The sequence below is a fragment of the Notolepis coatsorum genome (genome assembly GCF_963971535.1).
Source record: "Notolepis coatsorum genome assembly, chromosome: 2".
Lineage (NCBI taxonomy): Eukaryota > Metazoa > Chordata > Actinopteri > Aulopiformes > Paralepididae > Notolepis > Notolepis coatsorum.
In genome coordinates, this window is record NC_140166.1 from 172429355 (window position 1) to 172454639 (window position 25285).

Here is a 25285-nt window from a genome sequence, read left to right on the forward strand (position 1 = left end):
ACCAACAACAATGCTATATGGTCGGGTAAATAATGTTATTGAACGTGTAACTATAACGTTAATGCCACAAAACGAATGCCTTTGTTAATCATAAGTAACTTTCATGCAGTAGCGTGTGTGTGTGTGTGGGGGCTGGGTTGTGCAGGTCGCTTGACTGAAACTTTTTTCAAAGTTTGAACGTGTGGACCAGATTGACGCGACACAAATTGATGGATATTTATCGGCCACTGCCATCAGCAAATTTGTGCTTATCGGCCTATCGTCAACAAGGCACTTATCGGCCGATACCGATACCCGACCGATATATCGGTGCACCCCTACCGCTCTCCACGCTACGTTTAGTCTGACCGCCCTCCTCGCTATGCTTGGTATGACCGCTCTCCACGCTACGCTTGGTGTGACCACTCTCCATGCTACGCTTAGTGTGACCGCTCTCCACGCTACGTTTAAGGTCTCCGCTCTCCACGCTACACTTAGTGTGACCGCTCTCCACGCTACGCTTAGTCCAACCATTCTCCACGCTACGTTTAGTCCGACCGCTCTCCACGCTATGTTTAGTCCGACCGCTCTCCACGCTACTTTTAGTCTGACTGCTCTCCACGCTACGTTTAGCGCTGTGCCAGAGCAGGAGGAAGTCGCTACTGTGCATGTGTCCCACACCACGTCCTTGCCAGATCGTCCGTGAGTGATCCCAAACAATCATACTATAGAATGTAAAATCTAAATCAAAGCATTGCATCGATATAAATGTGGGAATCCAGCTGCATTGACTGTATAATTATTAATCGGTAATTGATTAGGCTACTGTGTAAACATTAATAACACAATGCATAGAATTTTCAGAATTAATCAGAATGTGGTCAAAATGTAAGATTTGTCGCCCCCAAATAGTCAGAATCAAATAGTTGTTCAATTCAAGTGACCTATCTCAAACTAGCCCTCTTTTCAACAGCAACAGTTGTGATTGGAGGATCATGAAAAGAGGGCGGGCTTGATACAGGTCAATCGTTAAGCCCCCTAGGCCGTGAAATTGATTCACCACGCAGCTGTAAACGTCGGCAGAGGTCGAAGGTGAGGACGTTTACCTGTTGCCCTGTTTACTCATAAGTCATTGTTGTTTTTCCTGTTTTTTTTTTGCACAGAAATTATTGATCTCCTTCCTTACCAATGTTCCGGATTTATTTTAATTGGATTAAAAACCAGTCTCTTGGAAACCCATTCATCACACTGTTAAAGCATAAAGACCTTTTCACAGCCAAAATTACATTTCTGTGACAGATTGGGAGTCTTTGGAATTGTGTTAATGGCCTAATGTACTTGGACGATCACTTATGTTTGATTGCGAACGGCTCTGTATCTGAACGTTTAATGGCTTAGATAGCTTTTGAGTATTTATCTCTTAGTCTTTTTTATTTTTTTCCATTGAGTTGCCGGGCGCGGAATGGTTCAACCTAAGTTATCTTAATGGCTTTGGCATTGAATGAAATTGCTGCCTTTCATTTGAATATAAAAAGGGAGGCTTATTGTGTGAAGGTGAATGTTCCCAAAGAGAAATCTCAATGGCCCCTTTTTGTGGATGATGCTGGTAAGGAAGGTTAGCGTGATACGGTTGTGTGTAGGTCACACCAAACAATGGAAAAGGATTTCCAACGATGTTGATTATTAGAATGGTTACATACCTTACTATACCGGCTGAAGTCATTCCAATAAAACCATCCCCTGCTATGGATTTCGACTGAGTTTAAGGCCACGAGTAATTTACCGGAGTCTCTTTAATTTATTAGGGTAGTTATATTACTGCTTTGCAGACTTGGCCAGGGCTTCTGGGTCCCCTCAGGCTAGATTTGTTTTAAGCTGTATTTCACCAGCAGCGTAATTTGCCTCAGCTTTTCAAAACCTGCTCACTTTTCTTGATTTTGAGGAAAGTTGTCATGGATGGATTCGTGTTCACGTCTCAGTTTATCTGAAACCAAGTCCTGTAGTTCAGCAGTAAAACACACTTAATTAGTCATTTTAAAGGGGCACTTCACCAAAACACAATGCAGAATTATTTCAATTCACACATAATCTCTCTCACACACACACGCATCCAAAACTTCTAAACAGTTTTGCAAACATGCATTAAATAAGATTGAATATGGCGACCAGTGATGTCATCTGGGGATCCTTCATTTGGTCGTCCTCAGACGAGCTTGACAACGGAGTCTCCAGTCGTCCATACATGCAGCAAGCCCCTCAGAATTCTCCACTCCTGCATCTCTCCTAAGCGCGTCCACGTATGTTGGCGTGAGACGCCCGTGTGATGGATCTCACAGCACCATCCTGCTGGCTAGAAGCTCTCTTATGTCTGTGGCAATGGCCGGCAACTTTATTTAAAAAAATTTTACTTACATTTTTATTTTCAGTTTCTTGATTTACAAACATACATCCACGTACAACATTACAATTGGCGGTCAAAATTATAAAAGACAGTACAATACAATTCGACAGATAAGAACTAAAAGATATAGCTGATAGTAGAAAATAATATCAAAATCAAATGAAGAGTTGACCTGAAATAAATTGACTAAAGGGAAAAGGGAAAAAGAAAAGAGATATAAAAGAATAAATTGACATGGGTTCTTTGGTACCTTCATAGTTTATTTTCGGCAAGTTTCATCCTCCTGGCCGCCACTTTCTCCCTCAGCCTTGGTAGCCCCCCATACAGCTGCTTGTTGGTAACATGCTCGTTCTGGTCGATGTTTAGCACTGCACGCAGCATTCTGGTGTAGCACTCATCCAGAGACTTGTGCAGGGTGGGCTTCAGGGTCCAGCTTTCACAGCCATATTCTCGAAGACACTCTGACGTCACGAGACCGCCGCCATCTTGGTATGAAGGTAACAAACGGATTTCTACCATCAATGCATTTCTCAATGCATGCGTTGAGCTCCGTTTTTATTACATGTTTTATCACATTCTTGTTAATTTCATAACATTTTCATACGATTTGTTTTGAAAATATTGAGGCCAACATGGCATTTCACTATTTCGAAAGCCTTTCTGGTGATTCTAAGGCGAGATATGAGTCAAAGAAGCTCGCCCTGATTGATTTGACATCATGTCCATACAAAACACCTGCAGACATGGCCATCTCTCGAATACCCAAATTGAAGCTGCTGTGTTACGTTTTGTACTAATAACAAACACAGAAATCCAAATCGCAAGTTTTATATAATACCAGCTGATGCATCACGGAGGAAAAAGTGGCTGGCAGCTAACGTTAGGCTAACTCCCTAGTGTTGTGGTCGTGGTAGCTACATGCTAAGCTAACGTTAATTATAGCATATCGAACCGATAGGAGCTTATCTTATCTAATATTACGTGGTGGTACCACGTGTGCCACTACCCGATCAAACATCCACGTAAGATTAGATAAGATAAGCTCCTATCGGTTCGATATAATTAATGTTAGCTCAGCATGTAGCTATTTGTCTAGGTTAACGTAATGTTAGCTGCCAGCCACTTTCCTCTGTGATGGTATAAAACTTGCGATTTGAATTTCTGTTTTTGTCATTAGTACAAAGAACAAGTTACAGGTTGAAAAAACCCTCAGCTCAGAACTAGGCAAAATCTGCATATGGCTCGCTGATAACAAACTATCATTACACATGGGCAAAACAGAGTCCATTCTCTTCGGTTCAAATAACAAACTCAGCAAGACCGACGGCTTCTCAGTTACAGTGGGTGACAATATTGTCACAAGGAAAGAAGATATTACCTACCTGGGTTCCATCCTAGAGGCAAATCTTTCCTGTGACAAAATGGCATCCAATGTAATAAAAAAAGTCAACCAACGAACTCTATTCTTGTACCGGATCTCCTCACTGGTAAACAAGAATACCCTGAAGACTCTAGCAGGAGCACTCATTCAAGGGTACTACGACTATGCTTGCACCTCATGGTACCAAAGCACCTCAAAGGCGCTAAAAACAAAATTACAAACATCTCAAAACAAACTGGTCAGACTACTGCTTGACCTTACTCCTAGAACCCACCTCACCCCTGCCCACTTTGACAACCTAGGATGGCTTAGAGTAGACGACAGAGTACAGCAACTTGCAATGGGCCTGGTCTACAAGATACACTACACGACCAAGGTACCCATGTACATGTCAAAATACTTCCCAAAGGTCAGTGAATACCACGATCACAACACCAGAGGGAGCTCCACAAATCATGTTAAACCCAGATTCGGCTCAAACAAGGGACTAAACACGTTTCGCAATTATGCCACATCAATGTGGAACGCCCTACCCAAAGCTGTAAAGGAATGTGAATCACTACCCACTTTCAAAAACACTCTCAAAAAACACCAAAGGGAGACTGCAACTCGAAACTGGCCCCTGTAAATGTCCGAACACAACCCCCTCCAATGTACAGTAAATTACCAAGTATGGTCTTGTCAATAATCCAATGTACAGTTTTGTTTGTACAGTGTCCCCCACCCACCCCTCCTACCCAACCCCCCCCCCCCCCACTCCTACCCAACCCCCCCCCCCCCCCCACCCACCCAACCACCTCCAATGTACAGTCCCCCCCCACCCCCACCTACCCAATCCAATGTACAGTTTCTACGTCAAATGTTTATACTTTTTTTTCTGGACTCTTTTTGTATCACAAACAGTACTGTAATTGCAAATCTGGTATGTCATAAATGTATAGATGTAGCAGTACTGTCTATCTGTATGTCATGTATGTCATATATGTTACAATGAATTGAAAATGGGGGACTCTGATGTAAACAAGACGAAAGTCTTTCTCTGGTCTGCATCCCCTTAACAATTGTATGTATTGAGCTGTACTGTACTGTACCCATTCTGCAATCTGTTAATAAAGTTTTCAATCAATCAATCAAACACAGCAGCTCTTTGGCATTGTGAAGGACTGAAGAAAATTCCGCTTGATTGTCTTTAATTTGCCGCTTTAACGATCCGTTTCTCCACTAAATGAAGCGTACACAATGTACCAGGCGGGACTGTTTCCTCCCACGCTGCAGTTGCGTAGAAACAACAGACAGGAAGTTGACTTCGAGAATAGGAGGACCGACTCCACACGGACGGAACACCCAGCAGCCGCCATCACCCCAGTCATCACACACATAATAAACCTCTCCATAAAACAGGGACACGTCCCCAAGGACTTCAAAATTGCGAGAGTGACCCCTCTGCACAAAAAGGGCAGTAAATTAGACCCAGGCAACTACCGCCCTGTTTCTATTCTTACCTCCATCTCGAAAGTCATGGAAAAAATAGTCTACGCACAGGTTGAAAAGTACCTAGCGGAAAAAAATCGAATCTACGAATTCCAATCTGGCTTCAGAACATCCCACTCCACTGACACATGGACGTGGGCAAATACTGCGGCATGGTCATGCTGGACCTACAAAAGGCCTTTGACACTGTCAATCACTCCATTCTGATTGACAAGCTAAAAGCAATTGGTTTTGATAGTCTATCAGTGTGCTGGATGCAATCCTACCTGGAGGGGAGGGAACAGATGGTGGAGGTAAACGGTACCCTATCCCCCCCTCACAGTGAGCTGTGGTGTTCCACAAGGAAGCATACTAGGACCGCTACTGTTCCTAATTTATGCAAATGACATGTCGTCAGCTTGTGACTGCAACTTGTTCTTGTTCGCAGACGACTCAGCCCTGCTGGTCTCTGACAAGAACAAGTTACAGGTTGAAAAAACCATCAGCTCAGAACTCGGCAGAATCTGCACCTGGCTCGCTGATAACAAACTATCATTACACCTGGGTAAAACGGAGTCCATTCTCTTCGGATCAAATAACAAACTCAGCAAGACCGACGGCTTCTCAGTTACAGTGGGTGACAATATTGTCACAAGGAAAGATGAAATTACATACCTAGGTTCCATCCTAGAGGCAAATCTTTCCTGTGACAAAATGGCATCCAAGGTAATAAAAAAAGTCAACCAACGAACTCGATTCTTGTACCGGATCTCCTCTCTGGGAAACAAGAATACCCTGAAGACTCTGGCAGGAGCACTCATTCAAGGGTACTACGACTATGCTTGCACCTCATGGTACCAAAGCACCTCTGGTCAGACTACTGCTTGACCTTACTCCTAGAACCCACCTCACCCCTGCCCACTTTGACAACCTAGGATGGCTTAGAGTAGACGACAGAGTACAGCAACTTGCAATGGGCCTGGTCTACAAGATACACTACACGACCAAGGTACCCATGTACATGTCAAAATACTTCCCAAAGGTCCGTGAATACCACGATCACAACACCAGAGGGAGCTCCACAAATCATGATAAACCCAGATTCGGCTCAAACAAGGGACTAAACACATTTCGCAATTATGCCACATCAATGTGGAACGCCCTACCCAAAGCTGTAAAGGAATGTGAATCACTACCCACTTTCAAAACCACTCTCAAAGAACACCTACGGGAGACTGCAATTCGAAACTGGCCTCTGTAAATGTCCTAACCCAACCCCTTCCAATGTACAGCAAATTACCAAGTATGGTTTTTTCAATAATCCAATGTACAGTTTTGCTTGTACAGGTGTACAGTGTCACCCACCCACCCCTCCTACCCAACCTACCCAACCCCCCCACCCCACCCACCCAACCACCTCCAATGTACAGTCCCCCCACCCACCCAACCCCCCCCCACCCCACCTACCCAACCTCCTCAAATGTACAGTTTCTACGTCAAATGTATATACTCTCTTTTCTAGACTCTTTTTTGTATCACAAACAGTACTGTATTTGCAAATCTGGTATGTCATAAATGTATAGATGTAGCAGTATTGTCTATCTGTATGTCGTGTATGTCATATATGTTATGATGAATTGAAAATGTGGGACCCTGATGTAAACAAGACGAAAGTCTTTCTCTGGTCTGCATCCCCTTAACAATTGTATGTATTGAGCTGTACTGTACTGTACCCATTCTGCAATCTGTTAATAAAGTTTTCAATTAATCAATCAATCAATCAATCAAACAGTCGCATGGAAAAAGTTCAACTTGATGTGTCGGGGGAGATTGGAATTCCACACACTAGTCATGCCATTCAGGGCCCTCCATGCCAGCGCGTTCCTCACCTTGAGGTTCTGTTCCGATGTATTTACCCATGAACCCAGGTATTTAAAGTCACTGACCAGTGGGAGAGCACCGCCTCCAGCTGTCTTGAGAGGCGGATGGTCCAGGGGGATGTTATAGGTGATTACCTCAGTCTTTTTTTACATTGAGCCTGAGGCCAACCCTGGCACATTCAGCCTCCACTCTTATCAGGAGCTCCTGTGCCTGTTCCACACGGTCAGACATCAAGCAGATGTCATCCGTGTAGTCCAGGTCTGTCAGGACTACAGCAGGGTTTCTTCTGGACTTCCTGGGTGTGACTGTGAAGCCAAGCTCCTGCTCCCGCCCGTTTATGGCTTTCGTGCGTAATCCAGCATGACTATGAAGAGAAAGGGGGCAAGAGTGTCCCCCTGTAGTACCCAGCTTGGATGGCAAACTCCTCACTGTTGCTATCCGGGGTTACCACCTTGGCTCTTGTGCCCGTGTACATGGCCTCTATTGCCCGGAGTAGGTTGGGAGGGACCCCGTAGGCCTTAAGGATTCTTATCATCTTGTGTTGTGTTAATTACAGCACCATGAAGTGAAAAATAGCAATACCTTGTCTTACAGGGGCTGCTACCTCATTTCATTGAGCTGTAATTAACACAACACGAGGATTCAATGTCCCTGGTGACATCACTGGTGGCCATATGCAAACTAATTTACTCTCAATAACCGTCAAACTAAATTCATGTGTGCAAAACAGTTTAGAGTTTTTGGACGTGTTTGAGACATGCTACTTTAAGCATGTCTCGTGTTCCATGGTACTGTATGATCGATGTGACGGTACAACATATTCAGTATTCACAAGATAATCTTTCTGCCGACATGTTTGCATCCTTTGACAGTTTTGTAATGGCCACAGTGCCTCATCTGCTGATTTGTTACAGCATCTGTACTGTATGTTTTGATTTACATATATTTTAATTGGGATTAGTAAGAAAGTCATAGGGCGAGTTTGAGTGACTGTTTGCTCCTGTTTAATCAGACAATGTCTACATGCTGAGAGTTCTGAAAATGAAGGCTAAAGAGTAGCCCAGGGTTTTCCATACAGAGACTTATTTGTGGTGGCCCACCGCAATATCGGACTAGCCCGCCACAAATGGACCTACCGAGCTGACAGAATTTTCCACTACTTGACTGTAAGTGTATGTGTATCTTTCCCACTCCGGCATGTATGCCACCACCACCGCCACACATAAGCTAAAATCCAGGGGGAAAACAGCCTGCCAGGTTGTATCTCGCAAACACTTCAATATGCCCGTCGCTAACATTAAATCAGAAGTCAATGCAGAAATGCTTGAGCGTAAAAACCAACAGGGCTGTCTGCTGTGGACATCACTTTAGACGAGTATCTAACGCTTGGACATTAACGTCTAGGTGATTGTTTAGTTTAGTTTTTCTGTTTATTTGATGGGGACAATGCATGTTAAACATGCCAGATTTAGCCAAGAAGGCTCGTTTTTATCCGTTGTCCCTGGACAAGTATGAAAGAACAGGCGTTGGACATCAAGGAAGTTAGAGTGTCAATATACTGTGTAGACATAGATTGGTTCATAGAGAAGAATCTGAGTTACATAGTGCTGTCAGGCGATTAATCTTTTTTATCTAATTAACACATTAACTGCCACGGAGTTTGATCATCTTATACCATTCTCTGCCAGCACTGTAAGTCTATGGAGATGTTCACCTTCTTTGCAGGGCTATAACTTTTTAAATTGTATTGCTAAATTGACATTACTATGGCCCATTCAACATCGATTATCGTTCAGGATGTAGGAACGTTTTACTTTTTCATTCACACATTCATATGAAAATACCGTCTAGAATATAAATATGTTTTTATCGTTTTCTGCAGTAATTCCTAGAACGTGAGATATAGGCATAAATGCATATATACATTATCAAATGCCGTTTGTTGCCGATCCACGCTATATTAAAAATGTCAACTGTACATGGTCCTAAACGTTATGACTGATCATGCGCGGGTGAACGGAGGGGGGGGGGGGGGGGTCGTTTATAATTCCGTGATCGTCGTTGAATGCTTTATGTGGTATGGGTGATATATAGATCAGAGCAGTTTGCATGGATAATAATAAACACTCACGCTGAAAGTTACGGCAGCCTCCTCTTACCGTTGGGCGATGAGACTGGAGCAAAAAGATCGCAGTTATTTGATGGGGATCGAGTCGATCCATTTCCGGTTTGTATAATACTAATACACGCCCAAATCATGTAGATTATTGAGTTATGGCAAGCGATCCATATCCACGGTGTGTGGCTAGAGTCCTGCGACGATATGCGAGTGGCCGGACGTATTTAGGAGACGCACCGATATCCAACCGGCCATTTCCGGTTTGGCAACTCGCCGATCATCCACCAGGGGGCAGTATTGAAGCGTTGCAGAGTTGTGCCGAGTCCCACTGCATCAGACAAGGCTCCGTGAGTGAAATATGAATACCATGGCGAAAATATGAAATATGATCACAATAACGTCGTACGCCGTGGATTGGCAGAATTCGCATGAACTTGAAACACGTCGTACAACGTGATTGGCGGGGAAAGTGTTAATTACAGGATTTGTAATTAATTAATCGCATTTTAATCGCATAACCATTTTAGCCCTGATATTCTATATTCTATAATCATATTTCAAATGGCATGTGTCCGGATGGCAGAATTCAGTACTGTATCTACAAAACCTTCTGTTTAATCATCTTCCATTTATTCATTTGCTTAGTTTTTTCAGGTCTGGTAAATTTTAGCATGGTGTTATTCACAGTCAAAGATAAAAAAAAAAATGTATTGATATTCTCATTTGGTTCATTACAATTTACTCAAGCCTAGTAACAGACACAGTATTTCTGACACTGGGAATACATTCCCTGAGATCCATAGATGTCCCTAGAATCAGATACCAAGAACATGCAAATGGACCATATTAAAAAAGTCTGTAAATGTGTATTATACGTTCTTATGGAATGAATGAGATAAAAAAGAATATATATATATATATTTTTTTTATTAATTTTTAGTTAATTTTCATAACGCGATAATTTGCTATGTAATTAATTAATCTAATTAACGCAATAAACTGACAGCCCTAATATATATATATATATAATATACACTCGCACACAAGTCAAACAAGTCAGTATCTTACCAGCACATACACGCATCATACACTTGATAGAAGGCAAAATAAAAGTCAGTCTGTCTGAGTGGAATTGGTGACTGCATAGTTTATTACTAATCAGACATGAGTTCAAGTGATTGGAAAAGGATCTGTATGTGGTGCACTTTCTTTTCTGGACGTTTCTTCCAGTCGTCACGAGATGCTTTGATTGAGAATCACGGCTTCTGGCTGAACGTGCTCCTGTCTGAAAGGTTTAAGTCTCCTCTCACAGTGGCTCTGGTGGTTCGGGTGTAGCAGTGGCGTAATGAAGATCCAGAGAGGAGGAGGCGTAGGTTGTGTATGATTTTAAAAACTAGATGAGATTTGCAGAGAATGATGACGTTATCCCAGCTCAAACGATTGTGTTTCTCTAGAATATGGCATGTAACAGGCTTCCTGTCCAGTGTCTTTATTGCTAAATATTTTAGCAACTATTTTCCTAATGTTAGGGAATCACACAGCCACATAACGAGATCTAGCTTAGCAAACCTGCATCCTCCAAGGTGTAGAACAAAGATGGGACAGTGCTGATTTGCTCACACAGGAGCACAGGAGTGGAATGAGTTGCCTTTGACCACCAAACAGGGCTTGAACCTGTATAGTTTCAAGGTGAACGAAGAAATGGCTCCTAGAAAAGGTCCCAGAGTAACTCAGGCAGCTTCCTGTTTTAATGTAGTGTAGTCTTAGTGTGTCTGTACATTTTGTACATATTTAATTAATAATGTTGTATTTTACTTAAAATATTTATTTTTAGCAATATACTGTAGGCTGATGATAATGTGTAATACATGTTTATGTAAATACTATGTGCTGCTAAGACCAAGGACCACAATGGAAATAAGTCTGACTTTTTTGTGCTCTCCTTGATAATTTTAGGATGCATGACTTGTTGTAATAACATGTATTTAATAATACTTAATTTAATAATTGTCAAATAAACTAAACAAAAATAGTTTGTAGTGATTCTATGGGCTTCAGTGGATGGACTGGCATGCCCCCAGTGTGTTAAACAGTGTGTTATGTGAGAAAGCATTCATAACATTCATAAAAGATTTTGCAGCTCTGTTAGACATACAGTTTCTGGTGTATCTGAAGTTTGCCAGATTTAATTTGAATCTTTTTGTGATTCTTTTACATGAGGCTTAAAATAATTTTTTTTGTCAAATTTGAGATGATCATATTTCTCCAGGGTCTCATGAGCTGGACAGGAGCATGCTGTTGTTATTTAGTACTTGAGCAGACCTCTCACTAATGTGTATAGTCCTCTGAGCTGGAAGCTGACTGTAGCTGTTAGGGCTGACCTTCAATTTCTTTTTGTAATTCGAAGCTTCGGGGCCGAGATTCAATTTTAATTCGAAGCTTCGAAATAAAAATTATAATTTTTTTTTATGTTGTGGGACTTGTACAGCACTTTCTCAGTGCTGTAAAGTTTAAACCTTTTTAAATCTTAGACAAACTAAACACTTTGCTTCCATGAAATATTGTAAGCCGTCATTTGAGGCTTTATAAAAGCAGCACAATGAACACAAATCTGTCAGTGCCGAGTCCAACCTCATCTTAAATAACAAACAGCATTGCTTGTAAAATCCCAATTAGGTGTCACTACAACAGACCCTACGAAAATTTCTGAAATTTTCTCTGACTACTATTCCAAACTTTACACGTCGGAGTCTTCCCAGCAGGACTGGGATCGCCCAAACCCCCTCAAGTCTCTCAAATACCCTCAGGCGAATAAAGCGGAAGCTGAAGAGTTAGGCACGCCTATAACCATCTCTGAAGTGACTGAGGCAATCAAATCTTTACAAAGTGGCAAATCACCCGGGCCAGATGGCTATACTACAGAATTTTATAAAACCTACTCTGTGTTGGTTGCTCCTTTTCTACTGAGAGTATATAATGACTCCCTTCTAAAGGGCCAAATGCTGCCCACGCTATCAGAGGCGTCACTGTCCCTGTTGCTCAAAAAAGGTAAAGACCCTCTCCTTTGTAGCAGTTACAGACCAATCTCCCTCCTTAATGTGGATTGTAAAATATTGGCTAAGGTCCTCTCATGCCGTCTTCAGAAGGTGGTCCCGTTCCTGATAGACCCGGATCAGACGGGTTTCATCATGGACAGGCAATCCTTCTTTAACACCAGAAGGCTGTTAAATATCCTTTTCACAACCACGACTGGCGCACCAGAAATGGTACTCTCCCTAGATGCTGAGAAAGCGTTTGACAGAGTGGAATGGAGGTACCTGTTCCATACACTTGAGAAATTCGGTTTGGGCCCGGGTTTTATTTCATGGATAAAACTCCTATACTCGTCCCCGGTGGCCTCGGTTAATGTGAATGGTACCAAGTCGGGCCAGTTTGCGCTTTATCGCGGCACCCGTCAAGGATGCCCGCTTTCTCCCTTGCTCTACGCGCTCACCGCAGAACCTTTAGCCATATGGCTTCGCAGTGAGGACAGATTTGAGGGGATTGAGAGGTTTGGCCTGGTTCATAAACTCTCATTGTATGCCGACAATCTCCTACTTTATGTCTCCAATCCGTCATCGTCCATCCCTGTTATCCTGGATATTCTGGAACAACATAGGCAGCTCTCTGGATACAAACTTAATCTCCAGAAAAGTGAATATTTACCTGTTAATGCATCTGCGGAACGGCTTCCTCAATCTCTTTTCCCCTTTAAAAGGGCCACGGAAGGATTCACATATCTAGGGATTTTTATGGCCAAATCACCGACAGAGCTCTTCGCAAAAGATTTCCGTTCTCTGCTGGATCGCTTTAAGCTAGACCTGACGAGATGGTCCTCTCTCCCCCTCTCGCTTCTGGGAAGGGTTAACCTGATAAAGATGGTGGTCTTACCCCGATTTCTATACGCTTTTCAGCATATACCAATATTTATTAATAAAGCCTTTTTCACTTCAATTGATCAACTTATAGGTTAATTCCTGTGGGGTAACAAAAGAGCACGTATTAAGAGGACGATCATGCAACTTCCCAAATCGGAAGGGGGTTTGGCTTTGCCCAATCTTCGCTATTACTACTGGGCATGTAATATAAACAAACTCCTTTACTGGAGGACCAGGAGGGAGGAAGAAGACTAACCCCAATGGGCTCGGATGGAAGTCTCCTCTTCAAAGTACTCACTCTGGTCTGTGGCAACATCCCAACTACCCATTTCGATCCCTATTAAACAGGTGGCTCGGAACCAAATTGTGACTGATACTTTGAAAATCTGGAATCAGTTTAGGAAACAATTTGGCCTACATGCTCCGTCGGGGCTAGCTCCAATCTCTCGTAATCACCTATTCTTACCGTCCTGTTCTGATCCTGTATTCAGAAGCTGGGTGAACAAAGGTTTGCTAACCATTAATGACCTCTACTCCGGAGGTGTGTTCTCGTCATTTGCAGAGCTATCAAAAAAATTTTGTCTCCCAAATTCTCACCTTTTCCGTTTTTTTCAGATCAGGCATTTTGTTCAGAACCAATTCCCACAATTCCCTGGCCGTCCTCCAGACTCTAGGACTGACCCTCTCCTATCGCTCGGTACCGGGCGGAAAGGGCTCGTCTCAATTTTATATGATAAATTATTTTGGATGAACCCAACTTGCTTAGACTCCCTAAAAGCCAAATGGGACGAAGATCTGGGAATCATCATTACAGATGAACAATGGGATCATATATTAGACCTTGTACACACTTCCTCTATATGTGCAAGACACAGTTTGCTGCAGTGTAGGATCCTGCATAGGGTTCATTACACCAATGCGAGGTTAGCAAAGATATACCCGGATAGAACGGATGCGTGTAATAGATGTAAACAATCTCCAGCCGATTATATGCACATGTTTTGGACGTGCCCCAAACTCAGAGTTTTGGACTGCAATATTTGATACACTAAGTAGGGTCTTGGGCGTGACGTTAGACCCTGATCCACTCACTGCCTTTTTCGGTATCCCGAATACCCCTACGATCGCATCTAGGGCTGCAAAACGAGTTGTGGCGTTCACTACCCTCCTCGCTAGGAGACTTATTCTCTTTAAATGGATACACCCTTCCCCACCTACTCACAACAGATGGATACATGAGATACTACATTGCGTTAAGCTTGAGCGAATCAGATTCTCCCTAAAGGGCTCCCTTGAAACATTCCATGTGACCTGGCAACCATTTCTGCAACACATCGATACCCTGACTATCAATGAAGAGACTTAGAAAGGATAGAGCTTTACACCTCTAACTGCACTTCCTTATCTTTTATTGTTATTTTATTCCTATTTTCTAATTGTGCACAATGCAGATGGGTCTGATTGATATTGTTGTTGTTTTTAGTTTTTCTTTCCCAGCAACATCTATGCTATGTGTTTGTATATTTTGCAGATGTGTTTGTCAATAACCTCGTGTGGGGGGGATGGGGTGGGAATGAGGGAGGGGAAGGGGAAATGAGAGGGAAAAAAAGAAAAAAGATGGAAAATGTACAATATCTACAACTGTAAATGTTCAATATTTTTTCCTGCAATAATAAAAAAAAAAAAAAAAAAAACAGCATTGCTTGTTGTAGTTAACACTTTGATCGCCATGGGTTAAATTCATAATTTACCATCCCTCGCCATCTCTATTTGTCTATGGAGAAGTTCCCCTTCTTTGCAGGGCTATAACTTTTTAAATTCTATTGCTAAATTGCCATTCTTATGGCCCATTCAATGTCCTATATGTATTGTTCAGGGTGTAGCAACGTTAAACTTTTTCATTCACATATTCATACTAAAATATGGTCTAAAGTATAAGTATGTTTTTATCGTTTTCTGCAGCTTTCTTCAGAATGTGATTTATAGCCCTAAAAGCATTATATTGATGATCAAATACAGTTTGGTAGGAATCTGTGCGAGATAAAAAATGTCAACTGGATGTGCTTCTAGGAGTTACTACATATCATCTGATGATGACCGGATGGGCGGGGGATCGTTTATAATTCCGTGGGCAGCGTTAGATGATTCATCCAGAGTGGGTCATATGTTCATCATAGCAGTTTATATGGAACACTTTAGAATATAACGCTGAATCTTACCGTGGCTTCCTCGCGCCGCTGGCAGATGAGTGTGGAACAGAATCTTTTCTATTATGGGATGGAGAAATGCCCGATCCATTTCCAGGTTGTATAATAGTATATACGTCCAAATCATGTTGTTTTTTCGAGTTATTTGCACCGATCGATGTTCACTGTATCAAGACGGAGTCTCTCTAACGATAGCGAGTGCCCGGACCACATATGGATGAGCACTACCGGTTCAAAGGCTCATTTCCGGTTGGCGATCTGCCGATCGGCCACCAGATGGCGCTCTTGAACCGCTAGAGAGTTGAGTGGAGCTTTGCAGTGTGTCTCAGGGCTCCGGAGGGGAAATATGATTTCGGTCACAAATTTTGGAATATTGACATCAAAGACGAGTTACGGCGTCTTCGGCAGAATGAGCATGGCTAGGAATGACGTCTTAACTCGTCCCCGGCGATCATAGTGTTAACAAAGAGAGGCAGAGTTGATTTTGCAACAACAAAAAACAAAAAAAAATCATATATATATATATTTTTTTATTTCTTTTTTTACATACTCAATTTTTTTTTTCATATTCGAATCCCATACCCATCGAACGAAGCTTTGAAGCTTCAAAGTATTTAAGACAGGGGCGTAGCTGTAGATTCTGGGCCCCATGAAAGAATGTATTTGTAGCCCCCCAGTGAATGTGAGCGCGCGTAGGCGTGCGAGAAAATCTTTTTTGTGGCCATTTATTTATTGATGAAAACGCATAATATGGTTTTTACCTATACATTCGGATCAGCAGTTCAGCACCTGCACTGTTGGTCGGTGAGCCTAGTAAAGGATGTCGCATTGTGTTCATCTTCAATGAATGGACCAATGCAATAGTCTACCAAAGCCCCCCCTCTCTCTATTTATCTCTCTCACACACACACACACACACACACACACACACACACACACACACACACACACACACACACACACACACACACTTCAGAAACAAACATAGTATCAATGAGAGCATCAATAATACACCTGAGTGATGTCGGGCGGGGGGTCCCGTTAGCGGGGCGGGCCGCCCCGCCAAGGCAATGGTAGGGGAAACACTGCCACCAGAATAAAAAAGTATTTATCGAGTAGACTAAATGTATATTCTCTGTCTATTTCAAACCCCCATTACTTTATTGGCCAACGCACCTGACAATCTACCACCACACAGAGGTGTTTTCTTTCGGGGGGAAGCAGAGGATGGAACTTTTCAGACTACTGTTTCAGGTGAAGTTAAGAAAGTGAAGTAACTAACTTGGCAGATGCGTATTCTCCAAACATGCTGTTAGAAAATAACCACCGGGGCCGATATCGCATTGGCGCCCACCAGTAATTATGATGCGAAGGCAGAGAGATGTTTCCCCGTTCCAAGGGGAGTGTAGGAGTCTTAATTCCTATTCCTCCCTTACTTCCTAGACCCCCCCTCCCCCCGTCTCCTCAAAAAGAAATAAAATAAAAAAACAACACAACAATACCTGTCACATTGACTGATGCCGATCGTATGTTCCCACTGCCGTTCCCTGTAGGATATGCCACGTAGTGGCAACGTGGGAAACTGACAATGTCAATTTATCAGAACAAAAGCATTCCTCAACAAGGAAGAGAACATGTCTCTGGGCCCTGGAGACGAAACATCAGTCCACCCCCCACCCATACCTGCATCTAAGCCAAATGTAGGACATCCGCAACACCAGAAATAGAAAATACAGTCGCAATTAAATATAAATATATGTTTTTTTATACTTTTTTTTATTTTTTATTCTTTTTTTACATTTCTTTCCCTCTGCAGGCAAAAGTTAGTCCTTCCATTGGAACGAAAACTTTCTTTTAATAAGCTTGTAGCTGTAGCACGCAAGTGAGTGAATGGCATTCATGTGAATTGATTTCCAGGAGCTGCAAAAAAAAAAAACTATGAATAGAATCCAGTGCGTCCGGAGTGATTATCTCTGAGAGTGAAGGGGCAGCACACTTCACTCACCACTTTCTTTGTCATGACGAAATGCTGTCGGTTAATATTTAACATTTCTGATCTATTATGTCACGCTAGTGATGAGAATTTACGGCTCTTTGAAGGGAGCCGGATCTTTTGGCTCAGTTACTTTCCAAGTCCCTGAATTAAGTCATCTGTCCTCGACCATATCCTGTCCCTGAAAACATCCCTGATTTGTTCTTACAGAAAAAAATAAATCCTTATATCCTAATATGCTTATATCCTTATCATGTTATAGAAGGGGAAATGAGATTGTAAATGAATCGTGCTTGTTGCTATGGTTGCAATGTCGGATTAAAAGAAACTCAGTGTTTTTCGCTTGAATTGAAAGAGCGCAAGTGAAGTGAATGATGCAATGTTGCCGTTTCTGGAATACAAATTCAAATAACTGCTCCCACCAAGTATGACTCTGTTCCCTTTGTCCGTGCCAAAGACCCCGGTCAAAAGAATTGGATCGTTCGCCGACGTCACATCACTGTCTCACGTTATCATTTCTCTTCCCCTCTTTCAGGTGTCTGATCCCGTAGCACCTGGCTTCTCTTAGAGGGTTGAAAGTTTGGGTAAGTGTTCATTCATCCATCCTTCCTCCTCTCTCCTCCTTTACATTTACAGTGTGCTCAAAGACCAGAGCGGCCTGCACCTGGCACTAATGGAAGTCTTTTTTTCAGCACATTTTGGAATGTTTTTTACCTCCATGTTGGAAGAAACAATGCAATTCTACTTGCAAAACCTGACATTTAATAAATGGGTGTTTATCTACTGAATCAAATGAATGAACAAGTCGCAGTGGAACCGCAATATGCTTTACCAACGTTTTACCTACCCCAAGTACCACTGTGCAGAAATTAGGCTTTTTTGGGGGGGGGGGGGGGGGGGGGGGGGGTTACCGATGGGTACATGAAGCCAATTCTATGCACAAACCTCGGCTCTTTGTTCTCATTCCTCTCTCACCATTTTTGGGGTAAACTAGGAACTTTCCGGTATCTTTGGTTCTTTTATGTAATTCACACTTCATATTTAAGAGCTGTGGCATTTGGTGTGTGTGTGTGTGTTTAGGGGGGGGGGGGTTCATGGGATTATAAGCCTACCGCTACCTGCATGCATACTTTTCTTGGAGACATTGAGGGTTGTAGTTAGTTGAAACATCACCAGTTTACCTGCCAGTACAAGTTTTTAGCATTTCTGCCTATTTTTAAAGCTTCACCGGCCAGAAAACAGACTGTCAGTTGTTTTCAAGCTTCGCCTCCATTTCCCATCCCATGGCCAGGAGTACGGTGGGTCCAGCGACAATGTGGTGTTTACATGTTCTCCCCATGTATGTGTGTGTTTCCTGCGGGTCCTCCGGTGTCCTCCCACACCAAAGAGCATGCACTCTACGCACTCTTGCCATTGCCCTTGACCAACGTACTGGTAGTACAACTGGAGTTTGTTCCCAGGCACGCCTGTCTGTGGCTGCTCACTGCTGCTAAGTGCATAGGCAGTGGGTAATGGAGGCTAGGGTAGGCTAAGCCTTCACAAATGTTATGCTGGGAATTTAGAAAATTATATATAATATATGTGCAGGGCGGCCGGGTAGCACAGCGGACTAAGCGTCTGTCTACCACCACAGAGACACTGGTATCGAATCCGGCTGTCAGCGGTGCCTCCGGCTTGGTCGGTCGTCATACTGACACAATTGGCAGTGTCAGTGGGTGGGAAGCCAGTGGGTGATATTTCTGGTCGTTGTAAACAGCGACTCCTACAGGTCGGTCAGGGCGCCTGCACAGCGAGGGAAGGAACTGGGTAAGGTAGTGTGATCCTCCCACGCGTTACACTTCCCCAATGAGAGTCCGCGCTGTCAGGTGAAAAGAGGCTGCTGGCTGTCATCACCTCTTCCAACACCTCCCCTCTGGTAGGAGGTTCAGGTCACTGGGCAGTCGCACGGTTAGGTTCAACAACAGTTTCTTCCCCAAGGCCATACAACTACTTAACTCGAACTCCTCCTAATTTTACCCCCTGCTGTTATGTTATGTTTATGTTATGTTTATGTTATGTTTATGTTATGTTATGTTATGTTCCATGTGTCTTCTTATGTCTTTGTGGACTGGTGTATTGTCGCAGCTACCACCTGCACCGTGCTCAGATTCCACCGGCCTGGCCGTGTGGCAATAAAAGGAACTTGAACTTGAAGGGGAGGGGGGAATTGGCATAACGACAAAAAATTGTGATGGGAGAAAAACACAGAAAAATAGGAGGAGAAAAAGTGGATAAAATAATTAAAGCATGATGAGATCCAAATTACGAAAAACGTTTCTGTTTGTGGCTCTGTCATTGCCCGTCGGCACAGCAACTTGTGAACAGTCTTTCTCAGCAATAAGGCGCACCCGAAACTGGCTAAGAACAACAATGCGCCAGGAGAGACGGTCAACTCTGAGTCTGCTTCACATTGAAAGTGTTCTCGCAGACAAACTTAACCTCTTAACTGGCGCCCAGAAAAGTGTCAATTTTTAAATTTGAACTTGAGGACTGCATACTTTATTTGCAAAGCTGATCTTTATACTTATAGCACATGCATGAGCCTGGTCTCTTTTGAAAGATAACATTCTGAATTTTTGTATACAATAAAATAGATTAGAGTAACATAGGTCTTGTAGAAAAACTTGTTACTCACGTTTTTTTGTAGTATTGCAATATCCATCCTGGGTCCATAGTCCATAAATTGTTGTAGAGTCTGGATCTCCCCTCCTTCTATCATTGTACATATTGCTGTTATGCCCCCCCTCTCCCATCTTTTGAACCCCTGATCTTCTATCCCTGGTTTAAATTTGTTGTCGTGCGTTATCCATCTCAGTATCTTGGTTTCTTTTTCTAGCTTGTATTTCTTTATCAGCTGTGCTGCGTAGTAGTAGTAATCTTCTAAACTGGGTATTGCCATTCCTCCTTTCTCCTTTGGTAATTGTAGAGTCACATATCTGATCCTTGGCCTCCCCCCCCCCCCCCATGTTGAGTGTTGATCTCATTTGCATATTCACGTTCACGTTGTGACGTCATACGATTGTTCATTCACGTTGTATATAAAATGAAAGAGCGCCAATAAATATTCCTCTTTCCGGCAAGTAACTGATGCGAGCAGTCATGTGTATTCTTTATTACCAAAGACGATTAATCTAGCTACCAAGTATGGCTGCATCACTGCCAAAAGGTTATGGGCCCAGGCGTGAAACAGGAGGAAGCAGATGGTCTAGAATCTCTAGATTGTGCTTTGATGGAGACGAGAGAAATTACGAATTATGGGAAACAAAGTTTTTGGGTCACCTGCGTCTGATGGGACTGAAGGATACAATCCTAAATGACCCTGACTCAGATCAAGAGTCAGATGAGGAGAGAGACGCCGCGGACCTCGATAAAAATGAACAGGTGTACGCAGAACTGATCCAGTTTTTGAACGACAAAAGCCTATCCATAATAATGCGGGAAGCAACAGACAACGGGAGAAAGGCTTTCCAGATGCTGAGGGACTATTACGCGGGGAAGGGAAAACCCAGTGATCAGCCTGTACACAGAGCTAACGTCTTTAAAGAAGTCTGCAACTGAAAGTGTGACGCACTACATTATCAGGGCAGAAACGAAAATTACAGCACTTCAGAAGGCTGAAGAGAACTTCAGTGATGGACTGTTGATAGTGATGATTTTAAAAGGACTACAAAAACCTGACACAAAAGCAAAAGACAATTTTTAGCTTGTACATACAGATTTGGCTGGTCCTATTGACCCAGTAGCCAAAGATGGGTTTAAATATGCCCTAGCTTTTACAGATGATTACTCAAGTGCAGTATTTGTGTATTTCCTGAAAGCTAAGAGTGATACGGCGAAAGCTACAGAGAGATTCTTCGCAGACATGGCTCCATATGGAAAAGTGAAATCCCTCCGGTCCGATAATGGCACCAAATTCACAGGACAGCATTAGACATGAGTTCTCAGCACCGTATTTGCCACACCAAAATGGTACAGCTGAGAGAAATTGGTGCACGTTATTTGACATGGCATGATGCATGTTAATTGAGAGCAATATGCCAAAAGAGATGTGGACGTATGCTGTACAGACAGCGGCAGTGATACGCAACAGGTGCTTTAACAACAGAACCAAGCAAACCCCATTCCACACGCTGACAGGCAAGATGCCAAACTTATCTAGAATGAGGGTAGTATTTGGATCGGCGTGCTACGCATACAAACAGGACAAAAAGAAACTGGACCCACAAAGTGAGAAAGGGATTTTTGTAGGTTATGACAAAAATAGCCCCGCATATTTAGTGTACTACCCAGACACTAAGAAGGTCATGAAACATAGGCTAATGAGGTTTGCCACAAAGCCTGACGTGGTAAAAGAGACACAGACACAAGAGACACAGACGGATCCAATTATGATTGATGATGACTTACCTGACTTACCTAGGAGGAGAAGTATCCCTAGAGCAGATGTGACAGAAACGACAGGTGTGTCTCAGGATCCTGATAATTCTGATAGACCAGACAATATTCAGATAGAGGGAGGTGAGCCTCGTTACCCGAGGAGAGATAGGAGAACCCCACAGTACCTCTCTGAGTATGTTACCGATGAGAGTTCAGATGATCATGTGTTATTTAGTGTAGATTGTTGCTACAGAGTATGTGACACACCGCAAACCTTCAGAGAAGCAATGAGCTCAGACAAGGCAGACAACTGGACTAAAGCCATGCACGAAGAAATGGATTCTCTTAAAGAGAACGACACATTTACATTGACCACCCTACCAGAAGGAAAACGGGAAGTGGGGGGCAGGTGGGTCTACACAGTAAAGACCAGTGCAGATCAATCTGACGCCTACAAGGCTAGATATGTAGCCAAAGGATATAACCAAGTGAAGGGGATAGACTATAAGGAGACATTTTCTCCCACTGCTAATCTGACGTCAATACGTGCCCTGATGCAGATAGCAGCGCAGCAGGGTCTTAAATTACACCAAATGGATGTAAAGACAGCGTATCTACATGCTCCTATCGATTACGATGTATATATTGAACAACCAGAAGGGTTTGAGCTAAAATCAGACACAGGGGAAAAGTTAGTCTGCAAACTAAACAAGTCACTATATGGGTTGAAACAATCTGGCAGGAACTGGAACAGGATGCTGAGTGATTACTTGTGTGAAAATGATTTTGTTCAAAATACTGCAGACCACTGTGTATACAGTAAACAAACAGGAAAAGAAACGGCAATAATCCTCATATGGGTTGATGATCTGATAATTGCGGCAAGCAATGATGATCTGTTAAATGATGTGAAGAAAACACTCGCTATGAAATTTAAAATGAAGGATCTTGGGAAACTGAAACATTTCCTAGGCATTGATTTTGACCAGGATGATGCGGGAACAGTGAAGATGAGCCAGAAAACATACATTTCTAAGGTACTAGAAAGATTTGGTATGTCAGATTGTAAACCAAGATCCACCCCAGAAATTAGACGACAACAGTGATGCCGACCCAGTGGATCCCAAAAGATACCATGAGGTTGTAGGGAGTCTAATTTACTTAATTACCTGTACCAGGCCTGATTTGAGCTGGGTTGTGGAAAAGTTATCACAGCATTTGTCAGAACCAGATAGACAACACTGGGTAACAGCTAAACATGTGATGAGGTATTTGAAGGACACAGTAGACCACAAGCTATGCTACAGGAAGAGTGAGACAGATCTCAAACTTGTGGGGTATAGTGATTCGGACTGGGCATCTGATTTAAGTGACAGACGAAGCACGACAGGTTATTGCTTTAGTCTAACAGATGATGGCCCACTGATTTCTTGTAAATAAAAGAAACAAGCTACAGTAGCCTTGTCAACCTGCGAGGCAGAATACATGGCGCTGGCCGCGACCATGCAAGAGAGTTTATACCTGATACAGTTAATGAATGGGATGGAAAACAATGGTCAATATGCACCAGTGAAAATATTTGAAGATAATCAAGGTGCAATTGCTTTACCAAAAGATCCAGTGTGCAAAGGTCCAAACATATCGATATTAGATATAATTTTGTTCGTTCAGCAGTAAATGATGGTAAAGTCATACTTGAGTACTGTCCTACAGAAGACATGGTGGCGGACGTTATGACTAAACCGATGACCAAGTTCAAGATGGAGAGATTCATGCTATTCATGTTGGGTGTGTGATCAATAAAAGTGCATGTCAAAGTACCTTTGTTCATTACGGTATTGTACAGTCTGAGATCAAGTGGGGGTGTTGAGTGTTGATCTCATTTGCATATTCACGTTCACGTTGTGACATATGCTTGTTCATTCACGTTGTATATAAAATGAAAGAGCGCCAATAAATATTCCTCTTTCCGGCAAGTAACTGATGCGAGCAGTCATGTGTATTCTTTATTACCAAAGACAATTAATCTAGCTACCAAGTATGGCTGCACCACTGCTAACACCCCATATGAATCTTGATATCTGTTTATTCCATTCCCTGAACTGGCTTTGTGGTATTAATATAGGTAGAGCCTGAAATAGGTATAGTAACCTTGGTAATATATTAATCTTTATGATTTCGATCCTTGAGCTAAAGTCTAGAGGCATTACTGTCCATCTTTCTAGGTCTCTTTTGATTTTCTGATTAATCTGTGTATAGTTCTTTGCATCATATAGTCCCTCCACCCCTCTTGTAATATTCACTCCTAGGTATCTGATCCTGTCCATATCCCATTTAATCTTGTATTTTTCTTTGATCTCTGTTGTTGGGGTGTAGTTCAATGTTAAGGTCTTTGTCTTCGTTACGTTAAGTCTATACCCTGAGTAATATCCATATTCTGTCAGTAAATCCATCAGTGTCGGGAAGCTTGTGTCTGGTTGTCTCATATATACTATCACATCATCTGCGAACAGTCCTAATTTATGTTCTGTTCCCCTTATCTCCACCCCTTTGATGTCCTCGGTCTGTCTAATTAGTTGAGCCAGTGGTTCGATGAATATATCGAAGAGCGTCGGCGAAAGACAACAACCCTGTCTTGTAGCCCTCTCTAGTTTGATCCGGTCCGTCAGGTTGCCATTTACTTTAATCCTTGCCGTTGGTTCTTGATATAATGCCCTAATTGTTTTCATCGCGTTTTTGTCTAGTCCAAATTTCTCTAATACTTTATATAGGAATATCCAGCTTACACTGTCTAATGCTTTTTCTGCATCCAGGCTAACTAGTACTGCACTTCCTCCTTCTTTTTGTATCTCCTCTACTATCTGCACTGTCTTTCTTACGTTGTCCTGTGTTTTTCTTCCTTTAATGAATCCGGTCTGGTCTTCGTCTATAATATCTGGCATAAATGTCTCAAATCTTTTGGATATTATCAATGTATACATCTTGTAATCTACATTAAGTATGGACACTGGTCTGAAACTACTACATAGTTCCTTATCCTTCCCTTCCGTTGGAATCGTAGTAATTATGGCTTCTTTCCATGAGGGTGGCATTGTTCCTTTTTTCATTGTGTCTAAATGCTACCTCTAATATGGGCCCTCAGTTCCTTTTTTTGTAAAATTCCGAAGGGAATCCGTCGCTACCTGGTTCTTTGCTTTACTGATCGCATTTCCCACTTCCTGTTCTGTTACCTCTGCATTTAATATTTCGTTCTGTTCCTTTCCTATCGATGGTAAATCAAAATTTTCTAAGAATGTCTCTATCTCTTCTCCTGCCGCTTTCGGTTGTGTGTATAGTGTCTTATAGTATTCTACAAATGTCTTCTCTATTTCAGCTGGTTCTCTTAGTAACCTGTTTGTGTTTGTGTCTTTTATTGTGTGTATTGTATTTAGTTTCTGTTGTATTCTGATTAGTCTAGCTAAGAGTCTGGTCGCTCTCGTTCCTCCTTCATAGTATGTCTGTTTCACATATCTAGCCTTTTT

At 42.5% G+C, this 25285-nt stretch overlaps 1 protein-coding gene across 3 annotated transcripts in view; it reads left to right on the top strand.

The window, feature by feature from the left end:
• lpp (LIM domain containing preferred translocation partner in lipoma) overlaps window positions 1–25285 on the top strand; it is a 411859-nt gene that overhangs the window by 31404 nt on the left and 355170 nt on the right. For all 3 annotated transcript variants that reach the window (XM_084307814.1, XM_084307813.1, XM_084307815.1), the window contains one exon: window positions 17884–17932. The gene's annotated coding sequence lies outside the window, so the exon portion shown is untranslated. The remainder of the gene's footprint in view (window positions 1–17883; window positions 17933–25285) is intronic.